Genomic DNA, 15,471 nt, shown 5'->3' with positions numbered 1-15,471 from the left:
CAAGATTTTTTTTTAAATATGTTGAAGGAGAGAAAGAAGATTTGAAAATGTATTAATATAATTAAATATATATGTATTTAATTATATTTTTATTATTAATATTTATTCTACATTTTATTAAATAAAAGAAAAGAAAATGAAAATTTTAAATATATATATATATTTTATTATAATTATTTTATATATTTTTTTAAATAAAAAGAAAAAGAAAAAGAAAAATTCTTTTTTTTTTCCCTTTTCTTCTTCCTCCCGTGCGCCGCGACCCTCCTTCCCCTTCTCTCCGTTCGTGCAGCAACCGCCCCAACCGTCCTCTTCTCCTTCTGTTCGTGGCCAGCCGCAGCCCAGCCGCAACCACCACCTCTATCTTCTTCTTCCCGTCCCGCCGCAGCCAACCGCAGCCAGCCACCGATCCTTTCCTTCCATTTTCTTCTTCCGTCCGCAGCCCCGCCGCGAAGCAAGACTGCGCCGCTGCCAGTCCAGATCTGCGGCGTCGTTGCTCTTCCACCGCTGCCCAACCGTCTCAGCCGGTTCTATCTCTGTCGAAGCCACGGTTTTGCAACCGTATCCGCCGTCTCTATCTCCGTCCGCGAGGCAAGTCGCACGCCTCAGTCACGAACAGCCTCGCCGACGCAGGTCACGCCGCATCGCACGAATTCGGCTACGTTGCCGGGCTACTCCCGTCCGCACGTAACTGCTGTTGAACGTCCGAACCGTTCTGCCTTCGTCGATACCCGCTGTCCCATTTACGAATCGCGGACCAGTTCGCGTGCAAAAGTGTTTTGCACGATGTCTTTTGTGTAGATCCTGCGGCAACTTCTATTTAACGTCGATTGTCAAAGTCTTGTTACAAGATATTGGTAAGGATGAGATTGTTCGGTAATAAGGTCTTACATTTGTAAATACATTAAGATGTGTGATGTTGTTTAATTGGTTGAATTGATCTTTGTTCTTGAAGGCGACATCGGTGATTTGGAGTTAGTGTCCTTGAGTTAGTGTCCTTGAGTTACGCCTTAAGCTTTGTTGGAGTTCGATTCTTTACTCTTGGGGTTTGTTTGTTGAAGTTAGTTCGACTAAGGAATTTTACATAAAGATCCAGGTAAGGGATTTTCTACTGGACTCAATTGTGATTGTGAACTGTGATTGTGAACTGCATGTGTGTTGAATGTATACTGTGGGCTGACTGAAAATATATATGAATGTATATGAATTGAAGTAGACTTGACGTCGAATGTATGTCGTGATTGTCATGGAATCTATATATAAATGTGTGTATGTGGACAGGACGGAGATTGTAGATTGTGTTTGTATGAGATTCTCGTTTAGATTGGGTGTATGATTACGCTAAAGTATGACTGTGTGCTGGTGAACTGAGGGGTGCATTGACTGTATAGTGGATTGACTGATGTATTAGCATATTATTGACAGACATATGACTGTAGTAAAATAAGTTGACTGTTAGGATGTTGAAAGAAAGAACTTTGTGACTTGAAGTAACTGAAAGATGGGTTGAATGGAATGAGGGGATAAATTGTTAGATTGTATTGGGATGTTTACCTTGTAGGTGTCCCACGGGATCACCAATTTATTGTGCACCTTCGGGAGCATTTGACTGATATGTGTTTTTGCAGAACACTAGACTGATATGTACGTCCCTCGAGGCGTTAGACTGATATGTACGTCCCTCGGGGCGTTAGACTGATATGTACGTCCCTCGGGGCGTTAGACTGATATGTACGTCCCTCGGGGCGTTAGACTGAGATGTGTATCCTACGGGATCACAAGACTGCGACTGTACAGGGTGTCCCAATAGAACTTTAACAATTTATTTTCCCCTGACGAGACCAGTAGAGGGTCTCTTACTGAGTATTGTTATACTCACCCTTCTTATGTTTAATTTTCAGGCAAAGGAAATAAAGGTGGCAAACCGGCGAGGGGCAGGAAGGAAGCGTGATTGCCATAGGAAATGTGTCATTTTGCTTCCGCTTATGGTTTCTTTTGAGGTTTAAGATGTACTCAAAACTTAGTTTACAAACTTTTATTTGTAAATAGTGTTATTTTTAAGTTTTCTTGAATATTTGAAAATCAGACCTGACATAATTTGTTTTTAAATTGACTTACGTTTCATTTTGTATCAATCAAAATCTTTTGTCAAAAATTAACGACCTCGACTTACCCAGAAAAGTTGGGTCATTACAGTTGGTATCAGAGCCTAAGTTTTAGGTTCTGTAGACTGACTTACGATGTAAGTCTATGTTTTTGTGTTCCTATGGCTAACGCGACCCTTCGTCTCTCGTCAGGTATGCTTTATGTTTATATGTATGGTTTATGTATATGACCTTGCCTAAGTTAAACTAGAATTACATGAATGTTATGATTTAATGGTGAAGGATTTAATGGTGAAACTTAGGAAAAATGTTGCCATGTAGAGATGTTCAAAGGAGTGGTCGAGTAGTAGAAAAGTAAGACGTTGTTAGCGAAATTGTCTGTTTTGTGATTGGAAATCTAAGAAAAATAAGTTATGTAGGTGGTTTTAAAGAGGACTAAATACACGGTCAAGTTTATACGAAACACATTAAATGGTTTTAGAATGGAGGTATTGGAAAAGAAACAAGGAAGATGAGCATGGTTGTCTTGATGTGACTTTAAGAAACAATTTTGAGTTTTGTTTCTCGTGAATGAAAAGTTACTAGTTTGGAGTTTGAAAGTTGGAATGTAGTTTAACCATGTAAACATAAAATGTTCAGCGAAAATGTAGTTTCTAATCCTTCTCCAGAGGCTAGTTTCAAGTACAAAGAGGTTGGAACTATCGTTTCGCTAAAAGTTATCCCAGCTATGAAGGTTAGTAAGTTGCTTGACCAGGGTACCTGTTGTATTTGACTAGTGTGGTAGACACCAGAGAAGTCGATGTTTCTTTGTTATTTGAATCAGTGGTGAAAAAGTATTATGATATTTTTCTAGAAGAGTTTCTAAGATTACCGCGCTAAACAGAAATTGGTCTTGCTATTGAGATAGAGTTAGACTCGTTCCTATATCTAAAGCTTCATACAAAATGGCCCCAACAGAGTTGAAAGATTTGAAGGTGCAATTGAAAGAAATGTTTGACAAGGACTACATTCGACGAAGTATGTTATCTTGGGGTGCACCAATTTTTGTTTATTAAGAAGAAAGATGGGTCGATGCACTTATGTTTTGATTGTAGAAAGTTGAATAAGGTGTCGGTTAAGAATAAATATCTTTTACCAATGAATGAGGATTTGTTTGATCAACTGCAATAAGTCCGTGTTCTTTAAGATTGAATTACATTCAGGTTATGACTTGTTGAGGATTAGAGAACAGTGACATTCCTAAGGCAGATTTTCGTTCGAGATATGGACATCACGAGTTCATTATGATGTCTTTTGAGTGGGCAAATGCTCAAACAATGTTTACGACTTGATGAACAAAGTGTTTAACGATCTCTTAGACACTTTCATGATTGTATTTATTGACGATATCTTAATTTATTCCAAAATAGAGACAGCGCATGAGGAGCATTTAACATGGTTTTAAGAGGCTCTTCGAGTCAACAAATTGTATGCAAAGTTTTCAAAATGTGAGTTTTGGATGAGGCCAAGTATCTTTCCAAGCCATGTGGTATCTAGAGGTGACATTTATGTGGATCTCACAAAAGATTGAAGTTGTTACTAGTTGGCCTCGACTTTTCATAGTCAGTGAGGTTCATAGTCTTTTAGGGTTAGCAGGTTATTACTAACGGTTTGTATAAGAATTTTCTCGTATAGCTACTCCTTTGACTCAGTTAACTAAGAAAAGGGACTCCGTTTGTTTGGGACAAAGCCTATGAGGATAGTGTTCAGGATCTTAAGCAGAAGCTTGTACAACTCCCGTGCTTACCGTACATGATGGTTCAGAATGTTCCGTAATTTATAGTGATGCTTTTAGGAAAGTTTAAAAGGTATTCTTATTCAACAAGTTAAAGTAGTTGCTTGTACTCCTCGTGAGGAAAATTGTCCAACTTATGATATGGAATTGACAGTTGTGGTTTTTACATTAATGATTTGAAGGCACTATATGTATGATGAAAAGATATAGATATTTTCTAACCAAAAGAGTATAAAATACTTCTTCACTCAAAAGAAGTTGAGTATGAGATAGCAAAGATGGTTTCAGTTAGTAAATGACTATGATTGTGAGATTTTGTACCATCTAGGTAAGGCGAATGTGGAAGTTGGTGCTCTTCGTAGAAAAGTATCACATTTTGACAGCACTTATTACCAGACAGGTTTCATTAGACAAAAACCACGAGAGAGCTGAGATTGTAGTTTCAGTGGGGGAAGTCACCTCACAGTTAGCTCAGTTGTCAGTACATCCGATCTTGAGACAAAGAATTCTTGTGGTTCAATTCATTGATCCTTATTTGATTGAGAAGCATCGCCTAGTAGAAGTAGGGCAAGTTAAGGAGTTTTCCATATCCTTTGATGATGAACTTATGTTTGAGAGAGAATTGTGTGTGCCAACAGAAAATGCAATTAAGACAAGGTTATTGGTTGAGACTCATAGTTTCCCATTTCTCATGCATCCAAGTAGCACAAAAATGTATCCGGATTTGAAAAGAGTTTGTTACTAGCGTAATATGAAGAGAGAAATGGAAAATCTTGTTAGTAAGTGCTTGGTGTGCTAGTAGGTTAAAGCACCAAGATAGAAAACAACAGGTTTGTTGCAACCTTTGAGTATATTAGAGTGGAAGTGGGAGAATGTATCTATGGATTTTATTATATAATTGCCTAAAACCCTGAAGGGTTACACAGTGATTTGGGTTATTGTCGATAGGCTTACGAAATCGGCACATTTTGTACCAGGGAAATCCACTTATACTGCTAGTAAGTGGGCAGAGTTGTATTTAACTGAGATTGTGAGACTGCATGGAGTGCCTGTATCGATTGTTTCTGATAGGGATGCACGGTTTACTTCCAAGTTTTGGAAGGGACTTCAGACTGCTATGGGTACGAGATTGGATTTTAGTACAGCCTTTCATCCACAGACTGATGGTCAAACTGAACGTTTGAACCAAGTTTTAGAGGATATGCTACGAGCTTGTGTTATAGAGTTTCCAGGTAGTTGGGACTCTCATCTACATTTGATGGAGTTTGCTTATAACAACAGTTTTCAGGCTACCATCGGTATGGCACCATTTGAGGCTTTGTATGGCAAATGTTGTAGAACCCCTGTTTGTTGGGGTGAGGTTGGTGAACATAGATTGATGGGACCTGAATTAGTTCGGTCTACTAATGAGGCTATTCAAAAGATTAGAGCACGTATGCAAACAGCGCAGAGTAGACAGAAGAGTTATGCGGATGTACGGCGAAAAGACCTTAAGTTCGATGTGGGAGAAAAGGTATTCTTGAAGGTAGCACCTATGAAGGGTGTTATGCGTTTTGAGAAGAAATGGAAGTTAAGTCCTCGATTTGTTGGACTATTTGAGATCTTAGAGAGGGTTGGTGTTGTGACGTATCGCTTGGCATTACCATCATCTCTCTCTGCAGTCCATAATGTTTTCCATGTTTCGATGTTGAGGAAGTATGTGGCCGATACATCTCATGTAGTGGACTATGAACCCTTGGAGATTGATGAGCATTTGAGCTATGTAGAACAACCTGTGGAGATTCTGGCTAGAGAGGTAAAGATGCTTCGTAATAGAAGCATTCCATTAGTAAAGGTTTTGTGGCGGAATCATCGAATTGAAGAGGCGACATGGGAGCGAGAGGAAGAGATGAGGACTCGTTATCCAGAGTTATTTCAGGATTAGAACTTTCGAGGACGAAAGTTTCTTAAGGAGGAAAGAATGTAACGCCCCAAACTTGAAGGTAAATTATTTTGAGAGAATTATTTCGATTTGTTCAAGATTTTTTTTTAAATATGTTGAAGGGGAGAAAGAAGATTTGAAAATGTATTAATATAATTAAATATATATGTATTTAATTATATTTTACTTATTAATATTTATTCTACATTTTATTAAATAAAAGAAAAGAAAATGAAAATTTTAAATATATATATATATATATATATATATATATTTTATTATAATTATTTTATATATTTTTTTAAATAAAAAGAAAAAGAAAAAGAAAATTTCTTTTTTTTTCCCTTTTCTTCTTCCTCCCGTGCGCCGCGACCCTCCTTCCCCTTCTCTCCGTTCGTGCAGCAACCGCCCCAACCGTCCTCTTCTCCTTCCGTTCGTGGCCAGCCGCAGCCCAGCCGCTACCACCACCTCTATCTTCTTCTTCCCGTCCCGCCGCAGCCAACCGCAGCCAGCCGCCGATCCTTTCCTTCCATTTTCTTCTTCCGTCCGCAGCCCCGCCGCGAAGCAAGACTGCGCCGCTGCCAGTCCAGATCTGCGGCGTCGTTGCTCTTCCGCCGCTGCCCAACCGTCTCAGCCGGTTCTATCTCTGTCGAAGCCACGGTTTTGCAACCGTATCCGCCGTCTCTATCTCCGTCCGCGAGGCAAGTCGCACGCCTCAGTCACGAACAGCCTCGCCGACGCAGGTCACGCCGCATCGCACGAATTCGGCTACGTTGCCGGGCTACTCCCGTCCGCACGTAACTGCTGTTGAACGTCCGAACCGTTCTGCCTTCGTCGATACCCGCTGTCCCATTTACGAATCGCGGACCAGTTCGCGTGCAAAAGTGTTTTGCACGATGTCTTTTGTGTAGATCCTGCGGCAACTTCTATTTAACGTCGATTGTCAAAGTCTTGTTACAAGATATTGGTAAGGATGAGATTGTTCGGTAATAAGGTCTTACATTTGTAAATACATTAAGATGTGATGTTGTTTAATTGGTTGAATTGATCTTTGTTCTTGAAGGCGACATCGGTGATTTGGAGTTAGTGTCCTTGAGTTAGTGTCCTTGAGTTACGCCTTAAGCTTTGTTGGAGTTCGATTCTTTACTCTTGGGGTTTGTTTGTTGAAGTTAGTTCGACTAAGGAATTTTACATAAAGATCCAGGTAAGGGATTTTCTACTGGACTCAATTGTGATTGTGAACTGTGATTGTGAACTGCATGTGTGTTGAATGTATACTGTGGGCTGACTGAAAATATATATGAATGTATATGAATTGAAGTAGACTTGACGTCGAATGTATGTCGTGATTGTCATGGAATCTATATATAAATGTGTGTATGTGGACAGGACGGAGATTGTAGATTGTGTTTGTATGAGATTCTCGTTTAGATTGGGTGTATGATTACGCTAAAGTATGACTGTGTGCTGGTGAACTGAGGGGTGCATTGACTGTATAGTGGATTGACTGATGTATTAGCATATTATTGACAGACATATGACTGTAGTAAAATAAGTTGACTGTTAGGATGTTGAAAGAAAGAACTTTGTGACTTGAAGTAACTGAAAGATGGGTTGAATGGAATGAGGGGATAAATTGTTAGATTGTATTGGGATGTTTACCTTGTAGGTGTCCCACGGGATCACCAATTTATTGTGCACCTTCGGGAGCATTTGACTGATATGTGTTTTTGCAGAACACTAGACTGATATGTACGTCCCTCAGGGCGTTAGACTGATATGTACGTCCCTCGGGGCGTTAGACTGATATGTACGTCCTAGTACGGGGCGTTAGACTGAGATGTGTATCCTACGGGATCACAAGACTGCGACTGTACAGGGTGTCCCAATAGAACTTTAACAATTTATTTTCCCCTGACGAGACCAGTAGAGGGTCTCTTACTGAGTATTGTTATACTCACCCTTCTTATGTTTAATTTTCAGGCAAAGGAAATAAAGGTGGCAAACCGGCGAGGGGCAGGAAGGAAGCGTGATTGCCATAGGAAATGTGTCATTTTGCTTCCGCTTATGGTTTCTTTTGAGGTTTAAGATGTACTCAAAACTTAGTTTACAAACTTTTATTTGTAAATAGTGTTATTTTTAAGTTTTCTTGAATATTTGAAAATCAGGCCTGACATAATTTGTTTTTAAATTGACTTACGTTTCATTTTGTATCAATCAAAGTCTTTTGTCAAAAATTAACGACCTCGACTTACCCAGAAAAGTTGGGTCGTTACAACAAGTTACATCCATATTAAAGAAGGAAGATCATCTAGTAGTGGTAAAAAGAAAAACTATTCCTCGGTGTCACTACTTTTTATCCCAATGTAGATTCAAGAGTAAAATTGAAACAAATTGCAAATTATTTATCTATTTGTGCAGAACTGTAATATAAGTGGTAGATGTTAGAAATTAATAAGCTAGATACATTATGGATAACACATTAATAGATACATTTCTAGTTTCAAGATACATATGCATTTCTAGATACATGTAATTATTCAAGTACATGAATGGTATGTATTCATGTACTTCATTTATTTTGTGTCTTTTAGGAAGTGTCTCTTGAATACTATATATAGAGATCATTTCCTTCATTTGTATACAAGATAAAAAGAATCAAATCAATAGAAGCAAATTGAGTTTTAGAAAGTAAGTGAGTTTCAAGAGAACAACATTCTTCTCTTGTGTGTTATTGAGTTTTCTAAGAGAACAAATTTCTTCTCTTAAAAGTTTGTGAGATTTAGAGTAAATTTAGAGTGGGCTCGTCAACGCCTCCAACAAAGTGGTATCAGAGCAAGGATTGAAAGATGTCATCTAACATGTTGCAGCCTCAACTTCCTCATTTTGAGGGAAAAAACTATAGGCGGTGGAGCCAGCAAATGAAGGTTCTTTATGGATCTCAAGATCTTTGGGATATTGTTGACATCGGATATTCAGAGCCAGAAAGTGAGAATGGTCTTTCAGCACAACAACTCAATGAGTTGAGAGATGCTAGAAAAAAGGATAAGAAGGCATTATTTTTCATCTACCAATCTGTGGATGAAAATATTTTTGAAAGAATATCAGGAGTCTCTACTGCTAAAGCAGCATGGGATGCATTGCAAAATTTGTATGAAGGAGAAGAAAAGGTAAAATTGGTCCGATTACAAACACTTCGAGCTGAATTTGATACAATTCGAATGAAAGATTCTGAAACTATTGAAGAATTTTTCAACCGTGTTCTCTTAATTGTTAATCAATTGAGATCAAATGGAGAAACAATTGAAGATCAAAGGATTGTTGAGAAGATTCTTAGAAGCATGACTAGAAGATATGAGCATATTGTTGTAGCAATTGAAGAATCCAAAGATTTGTCAACTCTCTCTATAAATAGCTTAATGGGATCTCTTCAATCTCATGAGCTCAGATTGAAGATGTTTGATTCTAATCCTTCAGAAGAAGCTTTTCATATGCAGTCCTCCTATAGAGGTCGGTCCAATGGAAGAAGAGGTGGACGTGGTGGTAGAGGCAATGGACGATCCAACGTTGTAACAAATACAGAGTCAGAAAGCAGAGACAATCAATTTTTTTTCAAATAGAGGACGGAAGGAAAATGCAAAGAGAGAGAGTTCAGTGATAAAAAGAGGTAGAAGTGATGGTCGTGGAGATTTTTCTCACATACAATGTTTCAATTGTAGACGTTATGGACATTTTCAAGCAGACTGTTGGTCTAAGAAGACTAATTCTAATCAAGCAGAAACCACACTAATGCATGAGCAATCAAATAATGATCAAGGTCTTCTCTTCCTCACTCTCAATGTTCAAGAATCAAGCACTGAAGAAATATGGTATCTTGATAGTGGTTGTAGTAACCACATGACAGGAAGAAAGGATATTTTTATATCTTTAGATGAATCTCATCAAAGTGTAGTGAAGACTGGTGACAACAAGATGCTTGAAGTCAAAGGAAAAGGAGATATTCTTGTCAAGACAAAAATGGGAGCAAAAAAAATTACTGATGTGTATTATGTTTCAGGTCTCAAACACAATCTTTTAAGTGTTGGACAACTTCTCCTAAGAGGACATGATGCTATTTTTAAAGATAACATATGTGAGATTAGAACCAAGAATGGAGATCTCATAACGAAGGTTCGTATGACTCACAACAAAATGTTTCCAATTAAAATATGTTATGAGAAGCTTGTTTGTTTTGAGACTTTAGTAAATGACACCTCATGGTTATGGCATTGTCGATTTGGGCACCTAAGTTTTGACACTTTGTCTCACATGTGTCAACAACATACGGTGAGAGGAATGTCAAATATTAAAAAGGAAGATCAACTCTGTGAAGCATGTGTTTTCGGAAAGCATCATCGAAATTCATTTCCGACTGGAGGTTCTTGGAGAGCATCAAAACCACTCGAGCTTGTTCATACAGACTTATGTGGACCTATGAGAACTACTACACATGGAGGTAACCGTTATTTTCTCACATTTATTGATGACTACAGTCGAAAAACATGGATTTATCTACTAAAAGAAAAGAGTGCTACTTTCGAATGTTTCAAGACATTCAAAGCAATGGTGGAAAATGAAAGTAACTTGAAATTGAAATCATTGCGTTCGGATCGTGGAGGAGAATATATTGTTTTTGCAGATTTCTTGAAGGAAAATGGAATCAAGCATCAGAAGACTGTTCGAAGAACTCCTCAACAAAACGGAGTTGCAGAGAGGAAAAATAGAATAATAATGGAACTTGCAAGAAGTATGTTGAAGGCAAAGAAGCTTCCTGATCAATTTTGGGGAGACGCAGTAACTTGTGCTGTTTATCTCCTAAATAGAGCTTCAACGAAAAGTGTGCAAGGTATTACTCCTCAAGAAGCATGGAGCGGATTGAAACCAACTGTTAGTCACCTAAGAGTGTTTGGGTGCATTGCTTACTCTCACATTTCAGATGAGAAAAGAGGTAAGCTAGATGATAAATCAGAGAAATGCATTTTTGTTGGGTACAGTGAGAACTCTAAGGCCTACAGACTATACAATCCGATAAGTAAGAAAGTTATTATTAGTCGAGATGTCAAGTTCGATGAAGCAAAATTGTGGCAATGGAATGCACCAAATGAAGACCAAAATCCATTACATGTTGATATGGATGGAAAAAAAGATGCTCGAGACTTGGAGCTTGAAGTAACTCAACCACTGACTTCACCTTCTTCATCACACTCCACAAGTGATGAAGAAACTACTCCAAGGAAGACCAGAAATATTCAAGAGATCTATAATACTTCAAGAAGGATACTAGATGAAGAACATGTTGATTTTGCTTTATTTGCAAATGTTGATCCTGTATACTTTGAAGAAGCAATTCAAGATGAAAATTGGAAAGATGCAATGAATCAAGAGATTGATGCAATAAGAAGAAACGAGACATGGGAGTTGGTAAAATTACCAGAAAATAAAAAGGCTCTTGGAGTCAAATGGATCTATAGAACAAAGCTAAAGCAAAACGGAGAAGTGCAAAAATACAAAGCCAGACTCGTTGTAAAAGGTTACAAACAAAAGTTTGGTGTGGATTATGAAGAAGTTTTTGCACCGGTAACTCGCTTGGAGACTGTTCGTTTGTTGTTAGCCCTTGCAGCAAAAAATAACTGGAAAGTTCATCAAATGGATGTAAAGTCAGCATTCCTAAATGGGTATTTAGAGGATGAAATATATGTTGAGCAACCCCCCGGTTATGCAAAGATTGGAGAAGAAAATAAGGTGTGTCGATTAAAGAAAGCCTTGTATGGGCTAAAGCAAGCACCAAGGGCTTGGTACAGTCGCATCGACAATTTTTTCTTAAAGGATGGTTTCAGAAGATGTCCATATGAACATGCTCTCTACACCAAAGAAGATGAAAATGGTAATTTCTTGATAATTTGTCTATATGTTGATGATTTAATATTTACGGGCAACTCAAATATGATGATTGAAGAATTCAGAGAGAGCATGAAAAAGGAATTTGAGATGACTGATATGGGTTTACTTCATTATTTTCTTGGTATTGAAGTTAAACAAGGTGATAATGAGATTGCAATTTTCCAAAAGAAGTATGCAAAAGATTTGTTGAAAAAGTTCAAAATGGAGAATGCTTATCCTGCCAGTACTCCTATGGAATTGGGTTTAAAGTTAAGTAAGCATGGTGTTAGTGAAGCTTTTGATGCCACCATTTATAGAAGTTTGGTTGGAAGTTTAATGTATTTAACTACAACTAGACATGATATTATGTTCTCGGTCAGTTTATTGAGTAGATTTATGACATCACCAAAGAGAAGTCATTGGGAAGCTGGAAAGAGAGTTCTTAGATACATTCTTGGAACTGTTGATCATGGAATCCACTATAAAAGGAATGTGGATAATGTTCTTGTTGGCTACAGTGATAGTGATTGGGGAGGAAATATTGATGATTTCAAAAGTACTTCAGGGTATGTATTTAATATTGGTTCTGGAGCAGTTTCATGGGCATCAAAGAAGCAAGATGTTGTAGCACTGTCCACAACAGAAGCTGAATACATTTCTTTGTCTGTTGCTAGTTGTCAAGCACTGTAACGGCCCAACTTTTCTGGGTAAGTCGAGGTCGTTAATTTTTAACAAATAAACTTTGATTGATACAAATTGAAACATAAGTCAATTTAAAAACAAAACATGTCAGGCCTGATTTTCAAATATTCAAGAAAACTTAACAATAACACTATTTACAAATAAAAGTTTGTAAACTAACATTTAGTACATCTTAAACCTTAAAAGAAATCATAAGCGGAAGCAAAATAACACATTCCCTATGGCAATCACGCTTCCTTCCTGCCCCTCGCCGGTTTGCCACCTTTATTTCCTTTGCCTGAAAATTAAACATAAGAAGGGTGAGTATAACAATACTCAGTAAGAGACCCTCTACTGGTCTCGTCAGGGGAAAATAAATTGTTAAAGTTCTATTGGGACACCCTGTACAGTCGCCAGTCTTGTGATCCCGTAGGATACACATTTCAGTCTAACGCCCCGAAGGACGTACATATCAGTCTGACGCCCCGAGGGACGTACATATCAGTCTAACGCCCCGAGGGACGTACATATCAGTCTAACGCCCCGAGGGACGTACATATCAGTCAAGTGTTCTGCAGAAACACATATCAGTCAAATGCTCCGAAGGTGCAAAATAAATTGGTGATCCCGTGGGACACCTACAAGGTAAACATCCCAATACAACCTAACAATTTATCCCCTCATTCCATTCAACCCATCTTTCAGTTACTTCAAATCACAAAGTCCTTTCTTTCAACATCCTAACAGTCAACTTATTTTACTACAATCATATGTCTGTCAATAAAATGCTAATACATCAGTCAATCCACTATACAGTCAATACACCCCTCAGTTCACCAGCACACAGTCATACTTTAGCGTAACGTACACCCAATCTAAACGACAATCACAAGTTCGCATCTGCATCTCATACAAGCACAATCTACAATTTTCGTCCTGTCCACATCCACACACACATATATATATTCCATGACAATCACAATATGCATTCAACATTAAGTCTACTTCAATTCATATGCATATATATATTTTCAGTCAATCCACAATATACATTCAACACCGAAGCTACATCCATACGTGTGTATATATATATATCATCTCATCATCTTTACTCAGTCAGAGATAATCATACAGACATACAATTCACAATCATAAGTGAGTCCAGTAGAAAATCCCTTACCTCGATTTTATGTAAAATTTCTTGGTCGAACTAATTCCAACAAACAAACCCCAAGAGTAAAGAATCGAACTCCAACAAAGCTTAAGGAGTAACTCAAGGACACTAACTCCAAATCACCGATGTCGCCTTCAAGAACAAAGATCAATTCAACCAATTAAACAACATCACATCTTAATGTATTTACAAATGTAAGACCTTATTACCGAACAATCTCATCCTTACCAATATCTTGTAACAAGACTTTGACAATCGACGTTAAATAGAAGTTGTCGCAGGATCTACACAAAAGACATCGTGCAAAACACTTCTGCACGCGAACCGGTCCGCGATTCGTAAATGGGACAGCGGGTATCGACGAAGGCAGAACGGTTCGGACGTTCAACAGCAGTTAAGCGCGGACGGGAGTAGCCCGGCAACGTAGCCGAACTCGTGCGATGCGGCGTGACCTGCGTCAGCGAGGCTGTTCGTGACTGAGGCGTGCGACTTGCCTCGCGGACGGAGATAGAGACGGCGGAGACGGTTGCAGAACCGTGGCTTCGACGGAGACAGAACCGGCTGAGACGGCTGGGCAGCGGCGGAAGAGCAACGGCGCCGCAGATCTGGACCGGATAGTTACGGGGCGGCTGCTGCAAGGCTGCTTCGCGAACGGAGATGGAGAACGGAATGGAGGTGGCGGCGCTCGGCTTCAGTAGGGGAGACGCGGCGGCCGACAGCTGCTGCGAACGGAAGAGAAGAAGATGGTTGGGTCGTCGCGGCGCACGGGAGGAAGGAGAAGAGGACGGTTGGGGCGGTTGCTGCGCGAACGGAGAGAAGGGGAAGGAGGGTCGCGGCGCACGGGAGGAAGAAGGGAGAAAAGAAAAGAAAAAGAAAAAGAAGAAAAGAAAAATAATAAAGAATTTTTTTAATATTAAAATAAAAATAAAATATATATATATATATATATATATATATATATATATATAATATATATATTTACCTTTTCTTTGGGCATTACAAGCACTTTGGCTAAGAAATGTACTACATGAATTGAAGTGTCCTCAAGAGAAAGGGACCATCATGTTCTGTGACAATCAATCATCTATTTCACTTTCGAAGAATCCCGTTTTTCATGGAAGAAGCAAACACATAAACATCAAATATCATTTCATCAGAGAATTGATCAAAGATGGAGAAGTATATATCAGGTATTGCAAGACTCAAGATCAAGTTGCAGACGTATTCACAAAAGCATTAAAGACAGATTCATTCTTGAAAATGAAAGAGAAGCTCGGAGTTTGGGAAGTCTAGCTTAAGGGGGCATGTTAGAAATTAATAAGCTAGATACATTATGGATTGATTAATAGATACATTTCTAGTTTCAAGATACATATGCATTTCTAGATACATGTAATTATTCAAGTACATGAATGGTATGTATTCATGTACTTCATTTATTTTGTGTCTTTTAGGAAGTGTCTCTTGAATACTATATATAGAGATCATTTCCTTCATTTGTATACAAGATAAAAAGAATCAAATCAATAGAAGAAAATTGAGTTTTAGAAAGTAAGTGAGTTTCAAGAGAACAACATTCTTCTCTTGTGTGTTATTGAGTTTTCTAAGAGAACAAATTTCTTCTCTTAAAAGTTTGTGAGATTTAGAGTAAATTTAGAGTGGGCTCGTCAACGCCTCCAACAATAGAGGCCTTCGCGCTTGCGTCGATCTTCTTAACGCGGTAAGATTTGAGATGCTAGAACTAGTTTGCAACGTTTTTAGGTTGCGTTAATATTTATGTTTTAGTTTTAGTATTCTTTTTAGTTTTAGTCTATATTTTCTCTTAGTTTCTTTAATTCTTAGTGTAATACTTTTGTACTTTGAACTTTAGTTTCATTTATTATCGTTAACAAAGAGG

At 38.3% G+C, this 15,471-nt stretch overlaps 3 long non-coding RNA genes across 3 annotated transcripts; 2 read left to right on the top strand and 1 right to left on the bottom strand.

The window, feature by feature from the left end:
• Positions 1–216: 216 nt before the first annotated feature.
• On the top strand, positions 217–1,966 carry LOC116402759. Its single transcript, XR_004215374.1, has 3 exons — positions 217–857; positions 956–1,096; positions 1,902–1,966. It is a non-coding gene; the product is annotated as an uncharacterized LOC116402759 (long non-coding RNA).
• Positions 1,967–6,130: 4,164 nt separating this feature from the next.
• Positions 6,131–7,848, top strand: LOC116402123. Its single transcript, XR_004214561.1, has 3 exons — positions 6,131–6,767; positions 6,864–7,004; positions 7,784–7,848. It is a non-coding gene; the product is annotated as an uncharacterized LOC116402123 (long non-coding RNA).
• Positions 7,849–13,482: 5,634 nt separating this feature from the next.
• On the bottom strand, positions 13,483–14,431 carry LOC116402132. The gene is made up of 2 exons (XR_004214563.1): positions 13,803–14,431; positions 13,483–13,706 (listed from the first exon to the last, which is right to left on the bottom strand). It is a non-coding gene; the product is annotated as an uncharacterized LOC116402132 (long non-coding RNA).
• Positions 14,432–15,471: the final 1,040 nt, after the last annotated feature.

This window comes from Cucumis sativus, chromosome 1, assembly GCF_000004075.3.
Source record: "Cucumis sativus cultivar 9930 chromosome 1, Cucumber_9930_V3, whole genome shotgun sequence".
NCBI classification, from domain to species: Eukaryota; Viridiplantae; Streptophyta; class Magnoliopsida; order Cucurbitales; family Cucurbitaceae; genus Cucumis; species Cucumis sativus.
This window is presented reverse-complemented; position numbering and strand designations above follow the sequence as displayed.